Source organism: Elaeis guineensis, chromosome 10 (genome assembly GCF_000442705.2).
Source record: "Elaeis guineensis isolate ETL-2024a chromosome 10, EG11, whole genome shotgun sequence".
In the NCBI taxonomy this organism is placed as follows: Eukaryota; Viridiplantae; Streptophyta; class Magnoliopsida; order Arecales; family Arecaceae; genus Elaeis; species Elaeis guineensis.
Window position 1 is genome coordinate 71,554,705 of NC_026002.2, and position 10,026 is coordinate 71,564,730.

A 10,026-nucleotide genomic window follows, 5' to 3' on the forward strand; every position below is an offset into this window, starting at 1 on the left:
CAGGAGGGGATCGGGAACGCGATCGAGCTTCCTTGGGCCTTTTCTCAACTGCGGGCTTACTCGAATCTCCCGCTTGATGCTCCCTCGCTGTCTCTTCATCCTTCATTTTGAAGGCTTCTTCCGCTCGGGCGTATCCTTCAGCCCGAGCCAGTAAATCGGCAAAATCCCTGGGGTACTTCTTCTCCAGGGAGTACAAAAGATCGTTCTTCTGAAGGCCACCTTTCAGGGCGGCCATGACAACTGATTGGTCCAAGTTCTGGACCTCCAACGCCGCGATGTTAAAGCGGTTGACGTAGGCCCGTATGGACTCCCCTTCCCTCTGCTTGATGTTGATGAGGGACTCCGAACCCTTCTGGGGACGCCGGCTGCTGACAAAATGGGCCACAAATTGGTGGCTCATTTGATCGAAGGAAAAGATGGTACCCGACTTCAGAGCCGAGTACCAGTTCCTCGCTGCTCCCTTCAAAGTAGACGGGAAAGCCCGACATAAGATGGCGTCAGGAGCGTCGTGAAGCAGCATCATCGTTCGGAAGGCCTCCAAATGATCAACCGGGTCCGACGTCCCGTCGTAGCTTTCGAACTGGGGAAGCTTGAAGTTCAGCGGGATCGGTTCCTGCATAATCATTTGGGAGAAGGGAGGGTCAGTGCAAATATCCTCACCATAAGCGGGGGGCGCGTGGCGGAGTTCTTTAATCTGCCGGTTCATCTCCTGGAGCCTTCGGTCCAGGAAATCCTCTCGACTTCGAGTCTCGAGGGTCCTTTGGCAGAACGGGGGCAGGGATCTTCCAGGGGTGGAGTCGTGATCCGATTGAGGGCTCTCTACCCTCGGATTTGCCTTCTCGGGAAGGATGGGGTGGCTGGCCCAGGTGGCCCGCCCCGCCATCGGGTTCTGGCATTCCGGAGATGCCCCCTCCGGATGCGCCGACGCCTGTGGTTGCTGCTGCTGCATTGCTTGTACGGCTTCGACGAGGCCTTTGACCTGCTGCGCCAGCAAGTCAAACTGCTCCGCGCCGACCGCTGCCGCCGGAGGGGGAGGAGGAGGAGGCTGAGAAACTGGAGGGGAGGCCGGAGCCTGAGATCTGACCGCGGAGGCCGTAGACCGCTGGGTGGACGCCTTGCGCGGAGGCATCAAATGTCGATCTCGCGAAGGGAGATTAGGAGTGGGTGACGGAGAGACGGTCGGAGATGGCTCCGTTGAACACTCCTTTAAGAACAAGGGTGCTGCGAAGACACAGGCCCCTTCCTCTAGCGTCAATCCTGTTGGTGCACAAATCTGCTTGCGCCGGAGAAGCTGGAGTCGGGGAAGCTGCGGTCACCGTCGGGACCTGTAAAGGAAGTCTAAATCAGAGGTGGGGTTGCTCCGATAAGACCCTCCGACGCTCAAGTCAGTTCTCTGTCTCAATAAGAATGGAGTGCTCGAACGGAGAATTTAGCAGAGTTTTGATATAAGAAATGAGCTTAGAGAATAACGTATCTGGATCCCCCCTTTTTATAGGCGGAGGAGGTAACAGATCGATGGCGACGTCTGTAACCATTTGATCGTGGGCCGCCCGTAGTCAGGGGAAATTTATTGCGAGAGGTAGTGGAGCAGAATCGTGGCCATCACCGCAGCTCGCCACGTGGAATCTGTTGCAAGGAGTGGAGCAGCGTCCGTTGTCGTGACTTGCCAGCGGATGGGAGAATCTCCCGGTATCCGTCGTAGGAGGTGGAGCAGGTTCGTGGCCATTATGGTGGCCTGCCAGGGGGTAGTGGAGCTGTGCGGAATTCGCCACAGGGAGTGGAGCAGAGCCACGATGGTTATTGCGGCCTGTCAGGGAATGATGGGGCCGTGCGGAATCCACCACAGGAAGTGGAGCAGGATCGTGGCCGTTATGGTGGCCTGCCAGGGGGCGCGGATCTGTTGATTGAAGCTCGGCAGCGGTCGGAGCCCGACCTCTGTAGAGGTCCGGGAGAGGTCCTCCTGGCGGTTGGGGTCGTGGGTGTAGTCTGAATTCTGTGGGATTCCGGGCGGAGTCCCCTGCAAACAAAGTTAAAGGTGAAGTCCGGCTCCCGTAGGAGTCCGGACGGAGCTTACCAGTAGTTGACACTGAGAGCGGAGCCCGGCTCCCGTAGGAGTCCGGGCGGAGCTGTTCTGCAGTTGATGTCGGAGGCGGAGCCCGGCTCCCGTAGGAGTCCGGGCGGAGCTGTGCTGTAGCTGATGTCGGAGGCGGAGCCCGGCTCCCGTAGGAGTCCGGGCGGAGCTGTTCTGTAGCTGATGTCGGAGGCGGAGCCCGGCTCCCGTAGGAGTCCGGGCGGAGCTGTTCTGTAGCTGATGTCGAAGGCGGAGCCCGGCTCCCGCAGGAGTCCGGGCGGAGCTGTTCTGCAGCTGATGTCGGAGGCGGAGCCCAGCTCCCGTAGGAGTCCGGGCGGAGCTGTTCTGGAGCTGATGTCGGAGGTGGAGCCCGGCTCCCGTAGGAGTCCGGGCGGAGCTGTTCTGTAGCTGATGTCGGAGGTGGAGCCCGGCTCCCGTAAGAGTCCGGGCGGAGCTGTTCTGTAGCTGATGTCGGAGGCGGAGTCCGGCTCCCGTAGGAGTCCGGGCGGAGCTGTTCTGTAGCTGATGTCGGAGGCGGAGCCCGGCTCCCGTAGGAGTCCGGGCGGAGCTGTTCTGTAGCTGATGTTGGAGGCGGAGCCCGGCTCCCGTAGGAGTCCGGGCGGAGCTGTTCTGTAGCTGATGTCGGAGGCGGAGCCCGGCTCCCGTAGGAGTCCGGGCGGAGCTGTTCTGTAGCTGATGTCGGAGGCGGAGCCCGGCTCCCGTAGGAGTCCGGGCTGAGCTGTTCTGTAGCTGATGTCGGAGGCAGAGCCCGGCTCCCGTAGGAGTCCGGGCGGAGCTGTTCTGTAGCTGATGTCGGAGGCGGAGCCCGGCTCCCGCAGGAGTCCGGGCGCAGCTGTTCTGTAGCTGATGTCGGAGGCGGAGCCCGGCTCCCGTAGGAGTCCGGGCGGAGCTGTTCTGTAGCTGATTCCACTGAGGGTTCCGGCTGTGGGTATTTTATACCCAACATCCCTTTTGTAGCTTTTTCTTCTTTAGCTTTGCCTTCTGATGTGTCTCAAATATAACCGCAAGCATATGGGGTGCAAAGTAATATATTCGGCGAGTACGAATCGATCTCACAAGAAATTAGATACTTTTATGCTTGTGTCAGATTGTTGCTCAATCGAGCTTTGATAAGAAGGTGATGATTTATATTAAAAACTAAAGATGCAAAAAAAAAATAAATATAGAAAGATAATATCTAGAAATCTAGGATTTTTGAATCTACTGGACTCTTGATTTAGGTATTTACTTAGTTGATTTCTCTTTTTATATTCAACCTCCCTTTTAAGTACATGACACAACCAAGCATAAGCTATGAATAGCTAAGAAACAATAGCCTATCAAGTTTATTCTCATGCACTAATTAAATTACTAACCTTTTTTTGTACTGAAATAAGTATAGATCATCAAAGGACTAAACCTAACTGTTGGTGCAAAAATCCACCTGCGCTGGAGAAGCTGGAGTCGAGGGAGTCGCAGTCACCATCGGGACCTGCAAAAGAAGTCTAAACCGGAGGTGGGGTTGCTCCGGCAAGACCCTCCGATGCTCAAGTCAGTTCTCTGCCTCAACAAGAATAGAGTGCTCGAACAAAAATTTTAGCAGAATTTTTAGGTAAGAAATGAGAGCTTAGAGAATAACGAATCTGGGGTCCCCCTTTTATAGGCGGAGAGTGCGATAGACTGATAGCGACTGTTTGTAACCGCCTAGTCATGGGCCGCACGAGGCCAGAAGGAATTTATCATGAAGAGTAATGGGGTGGAGTCGTGGCTGTCACCATGGTTCGCCATGTGGAGTCAGTTGCGGAGAATGGAGCGGCGTCCGTTGTCGCGACTCATCAGAGAGTGGTGGAGCCACGCAGAATCCATCGCAGGAGGTGGAGCAGAATCGTGGCCATTATTGCGGCCAACCAGGGAGTGATAGAGCCACACGAAATCTGTTGCAGGAGGTGGAGCAGAGTCGTGGCCATTATTGCGGCCAACCAGGGAGTCCAGGCCTGTCGGTCGAAGCTCGGTTGAAGCACCTGGCGGAGAGAGGTGCCTATCCATTTGGAAGGAGCTCGGATGTTGCTGGCGGGCCATCCACCATTGGGTGCCTTGAGCGTTAGTACTATAGGCGAGGGCCATCTGTGATTCAGAGTCGGGGACAAAGTCCGACTCCCGTAGGAGTCTGGACGAAGTTCACCTGCAATTAAAGTCAGGGGCGAAGTCCGGCTCCCTTAGGAGTCCGGACGAAGTTTACCTGCAATCAGAGTCGGGGGTGAAGTCCGGCTCCCGTAGGAGTCCGGACGAAGTCTTCCAGCAGTTGAAGTCGGGGACGAAGTCCGGCTCCCGTAGGAGTCCGGGCGGAGTCTACCCGCACTTAAAGTCAGGGGTGAAGTCTGGCTCCCGTAGGAATCCGGACGAAGTTTACCAGCAGTTGAGGTCGGGGACGGAGCCCGGTGATTTATGTCACAAATTGACATAAAAAGTATCAATTAATATCTAAATTATCTAACTTTATTAGGAAATTGATACTTGTTATTATATTTTGCAGAAGAAGAGATCATCAATAGAAAGAACAAGGAAAGAAGATTCCAACGGCACAAATTTTACGCAAAACGGAGTTAAATTGATCCAGGAATTGAAGAATGAAGAAAGAAGACTCAATTGGGTCAAACCCGAGTCAAATCAGATCAAAATTGGTCAAAAATCAACTGATTTGATGATCTGGTTAGCCGCCTGGTCCACAGCAACAGGCTCCTGGACCATGGACCCATCGGCGCACCATAAATCAGCCAATCAGCGAGTCTCGGCTCACCGCAATGCATCGCGAGCCCGATCCATGCGCACGGTCCACGGCTCATGAGGAGAGAGAAGAAGATCCGAAGGGCAACCTGATAACTTCACATCACTCGATGGTCCGATCTTCTCTAATCAAGATCCAACGCTCCACATTTTTGCGCCATCGGACGGCCACCATCGCAGCCGGTCAAGATCCAACCATAATCAAGGCAATTGCAAGAATCAATAAATACTAGGACAACACGGGATCCTTCTGCAGCGCGATCCAACGGACGAAATCTTCCAGCACCTTGATCGGACGATCCGCGATGCATCCGACCTGATCCCATCTCTGCAGCGCGATCCAACGGCAACGCTTCACCCAGATCATGATCCGACGGCCCAGAATCGCTTCCGGCTTGATTTATTAGATGAATTGGGTCTTTTAGATGAAGATCGGACGGCTGAAATAATTTCTAGGGTTTCTTGATGGATTTAAGTGCTTTTTTAGCGAGATTTGAGCCCCTAAACCCCCCTAACAGCCCTCTAAAATCTCTTAATCCCACATCTAAAGTTTTGAAAACCTTATAACCCCCAAATGCCTATAAAAAGCCCCCAAAGGCCCTTGTTTTAATGATTCTTGCCTTCCGATCAAGCTTGTAACCCTAGATAGTAGGGTTTTTAGCTTTCTTCTCAAGCCTCGAGCTTTGAGATTTTTGTAATAATTTTTTTTATATAAAATCTTATTTTTATGCAATTTTATCTCTTTACATTATGCAATTTATTTTTCTTGCAATTAGGATAGTTTAATTTATGCAATTTAATTTTATGCAATTAGGTTAGTTTAAATTATGCAGTTTAAATTTATGCAATTAGGATAGTTTAATTTATGAAATTATGATAGTTTATTTTTCTGCATTTAAATTTTGCAAGTAGATTTAGATCATGTCTAGCTAAGCATCCCTTCTAGGGTTTGCGATAAAGCTAGATCATGAGTAGGGATTTTACATAGGGTTCTTTCTTTTTCTTAGGATTTCTTTTTCTTCCTCTTTTGCCAAAAATTTTTGATGAACTACAGTTGGGTCAGAGTCCCTTCATAGTTCATGCTTGATTCAGTGCATAGGAGGAGAAAACCCTAAGGGATCCTAGTTACTACTCTCCTGTAAAGAATTTTGATGGGTTATCGTTGGGCCTTAGTCCCTTCATAATCTATGCTTGGAAAAGACAAGAGGAGTAGTCGTTAGGATCAATAAGAAAAATTTTATGTAGAATTCCCTAATCTAGATCTAGTGGATTCAAAAACCCTAGATCCTTAGTCTTATTGTCTTTAGCAAACAACTTTCGATTTTCGATTTTCGTTAAAGCTCGCTTGAGCATAGATTTGAAAATCATTTTTAAACCAAGTCTCTGTGGGATCGACCCATACTCGCTGGTCGTGCTACTCTGCACACTGTGCGCTTGCGATTTTATTTACAAATTTTAAGATTTGCACATCAAGTTTTTGGCACCGTTACCGGGGATTTGGCGTTTTAAATTGTTTTCAAATATTTGTTCTTCATGCTTTATAACTCTCTTTCTTTTTCCTTTAGGTTTCTAGATTTAGTTGGTGATTGCTAGAAAACTCAGGTATGCTTCTAATTTTTCTTTTATTATTTTTAGTTAATTACTTTTCCTTTTAGACCTAATCATTTGAATTTACTTAATCACAAAAAAAAAATAAAACAAAAATAAAACAAAACAAAAGACATTTCATAATCGTGAAGTAAAATATCAAAATAAAAAAAAAATTCTAAATTAAAATCTTTTACATTCTTGATCATCTTGTTTATTTGCATTTGCATTTTCATAATTAATCTAAGGGCATCAGCCCATTAACAAGATAAGGTGGGGATTTCATTACTCTTCCTTAGCCCAAAAACTATCTCCATCATATTGCATTATCTAGACCTTTAATCTTAAAATCAATTAGACGTCAACCTTAAGAAATTCGAGCTCAATAGGACAAGGAACCCTAAGAGTTCTACCAAGTTTGAGTTGTTTGATTAGTTGGTGTCTAGGCAAGTCCCTGAGGGTGGTTTGTTAAATTGGTTCAGTTGCTGGCCTGGCCAACTCGTTTGGTGTCTAGAAAGGCAACGATGAGTGAACCTCCCACCTCTTATACTTACCTGGCTAACTAGTTGATCAATCTCCACTTGGAAGGCTTGAAGGGTCATTTTGGAACAGTTAGGAGCTGTCTAGATTTAGGTTAACCCTAGGATAGATTGAGTTTAATTTATTGTTTCACTTGTTTGAAAAATAAAAAAAATTATTAAAATTTAAATTAATTTGATTACTTTTCTTTAGATTTAGGACTCCTTAGGATCTTTTCTTTAGAACTTTTTCTCTTTTCTTTCTTTTTCTTATACATAAAAATTTTTATAAAAAAAATTATATAAACATCGAGAACCGTACACCTCGTGTGTGGAGAAGAGTGTCGGGTCGTCTAGTTAGAATTGAGTCAATTTCTGTTGTTCCAATGGCTGAACCAATCCAACCCATGACCCTTAAGGATTTGTGTTATCCAGTTGGCTCCATCCAACCATCTTGTATCAGGTTGCCACAACCCACAGCTAACAATTTTGAAATCAAACCTCAAATCATAAATATGCTTCCAAAATTCACAGGATTAGAGGATGCTTATATATTTATTAGAGAATTTGAGGAGGTATGTGCAACCATGAAACTGCAATTAACAGAGGATGAGGTCAAACTTAGATTAATCAACTTTGCCCTTAAGGATAATGCTAAGAAGTGGCTTTATAGTCTGCCAAACCATTCTGTCACTACCTGGGAGGGCTTTGTGAGAACATTTTTGAAAAAGTATTTTCCCCATCATAAAACAGCTAGGATTAAGAATGAAATAAATCAATTTTACCAACTAGCTGGTGAATCATTTTGGAAGTACTTTGATCGTTTCAAGAATCTTTTGACCCAATGCCCACACCATGGAATAGAAACTTGGAGACTATGCCAGATCATCTATGAGGGGTTAGATTCAAACTCAAGAACCATGCTAGAGTCCATGTGCCAAGGCCAATTTATGGACAAAGAAACTACTGAAGCTTGGCAATTTTTAGAAGACCTAGCCGAGAAAAATTTACAGTGGGAAACAACTAGGGAACCTGATAAAGCTACACCTTCAAGAAGAGGAATGCATCAAATTCAACCAACCCTAGCATCAGAGGCCAAGATTGCAACCTTAACACGTAGATTGGAAGTCTTAGAATTACAGAGACCAGCCAATGTAAATCAAATATCTGCACCCATGTGTAAAGGGTGCAATGCACCAGACCATGTCTTAGAAGAATGTTCCTACTCGAATGAGTGTGCACAGGTGAATGCCACCTATCAAGGACCATTGAACAATCCTTATGCACCCACATATAACCCAGGTTGGAGGAATCACCCGAATTTCTCATGGCCAGAATCCTAATGTAGGCAATCCAAATTTCAATCAGCAAAATCTAAGGTCCAACCCAGTGATGAACAACCCGTCAGGCTTCCATGATAATGACAAGAAAATTACCTCTTTAGAGAAAAGCCTAGAAGCCATGATGAAGACACATACCAGCTTTATGCAAACCACGGATCAATTCATAAATAATAACACCCAAGCTATAGCCCGTCTGGAAATGCAAGTAAGTCAGCTGGCTTCGACCATTAGTGAACGAGAACATGTAGGTTACCTAGCCAACCTGAGCCAAATCCTAGGAACCAAAATGGTCCACGACCCCAACAAGGAAACCAAGTTAATGGTGTAAATGCCATTCATACCTTAAGATCGGGAAAATAAATAGACAATAAGGTAGTTGCACTTGATGATATAGAGGACTCATCTGCCGAGTCACCTTCTAAAACTACTACCTTTCAACCTCAAGCACCAGAAACTGAAAATTCACCTAGTCCAGTACTTAAAAGTCCTAGAGCTCCTTTTCCAAACAGACTGAAATCTAATAAATCTGAATATTTAGACAAAATTTTAGAGGTATTTAAACAAGTCCAAGTTAATATTCCTCTTTTAGATATAATCCATCAGGTTCCAACTTATGCCAAATTTTTAAAAGATCTTTGCACTAGGAAAAGGACCACTAATGTACCAAAGAAAGCATTTTTGGCTGCAAGTGTCAGTTCATACCTATCTAGCCATGTGCCAATTAAATATAAGGACCCTGGAGCTCCAACAATTTCTTATGTTATTGGAGAAACCAATATAAAAAAGGCCTTGCTAGATCTAGGAGCTAGTGTGAATATCCTTCCATATTCAGTGTATGAGCAACTAGGATTAGAAAAACTTCAACCTACTGGGATCACATTACAGTTAGCCGATAGATCTCTCAGGATCCCTAAGAGAATGGTCGAGGATGTTCTGATAAAGGTTGAAAATTTCATTTTCCCTATAGATTTTATTATTTTAGAGACTGAGCCAGTTGTGAATCCTAAAGGACATATACCTATCATTTTAGGAAGACCATTCTTAGCTACGGCCAATGCTGAAATCAATTGTCGAAATGGTCTAATGAAGTTATCCTTTGGGAATATGACCATTGAGCTTAATATTTTTAACTTAGAACAGGAATCCTCTTCTCATGCTGATGTCAATGTAGTCCAAGATGGTATTTATGAATCCATTGACATTAGTGATGATGAAGTCGACCTAGAGTCTAACCCCTGGTTAATCCATGAGTCTGAGGATATCAATGAAATATTTAAAGAAAATCAGATTAATCAGGAATCGACACTTCCTACTGAACCAATCATTGAGATGGTGAAATCATCACCTAAACCATCGGTAGAGGAAGCACCCATTTTAGAACTGAAACCCCTCCCAGAACATCTCAAGTATGCATATCTAGGACCCAAAGAAACTTTGCCTGAAATTATTGCATCAGACCTAGATCCCAAGCAAGAGGAGGAGTTAGTGTCAGTTCTAAAAGCAAATCAAGAAGCAATAGGTTGGACCATAGCAGATATCAAAGGAATAAGCCCTTCTATAGTTCAACATAGAATATACTTAGAGGAAGAGGCTAAACCAACAAGAGAAGCCCAAAGAAGGCTTAATCTAGCTATGAAGGATGTAGTTAAAAAGGAGATTCTGAAACTCCTAGATAGTAGAATAATTTATCTTATTTCTGATAGCTCTTGGGTAAGCCCAGTTC

The 10,026-nt window shown here is 46.0% G+C and overlaps 1 non-coding gene across 1 annotated transcript; it reads right to left on the reverse strand.

Moving 5' to 3' along the window:
- Window positions 1-7,715: 7,715 nt before the first annotated feature.
- On the reverse strand, window positions 7,716-7,822 carry LOC140852293 (small nucleolar RNA R71). Its single transcript, XR_012135195.1, has one exon. It is a non-coding gene; the product is annotated as a small nucleolar RNA R71 (small nucleolar RNA).
- Between the last annotated feature and the right edge of the window lie 2,204 nt (window positions 7,823-10,026).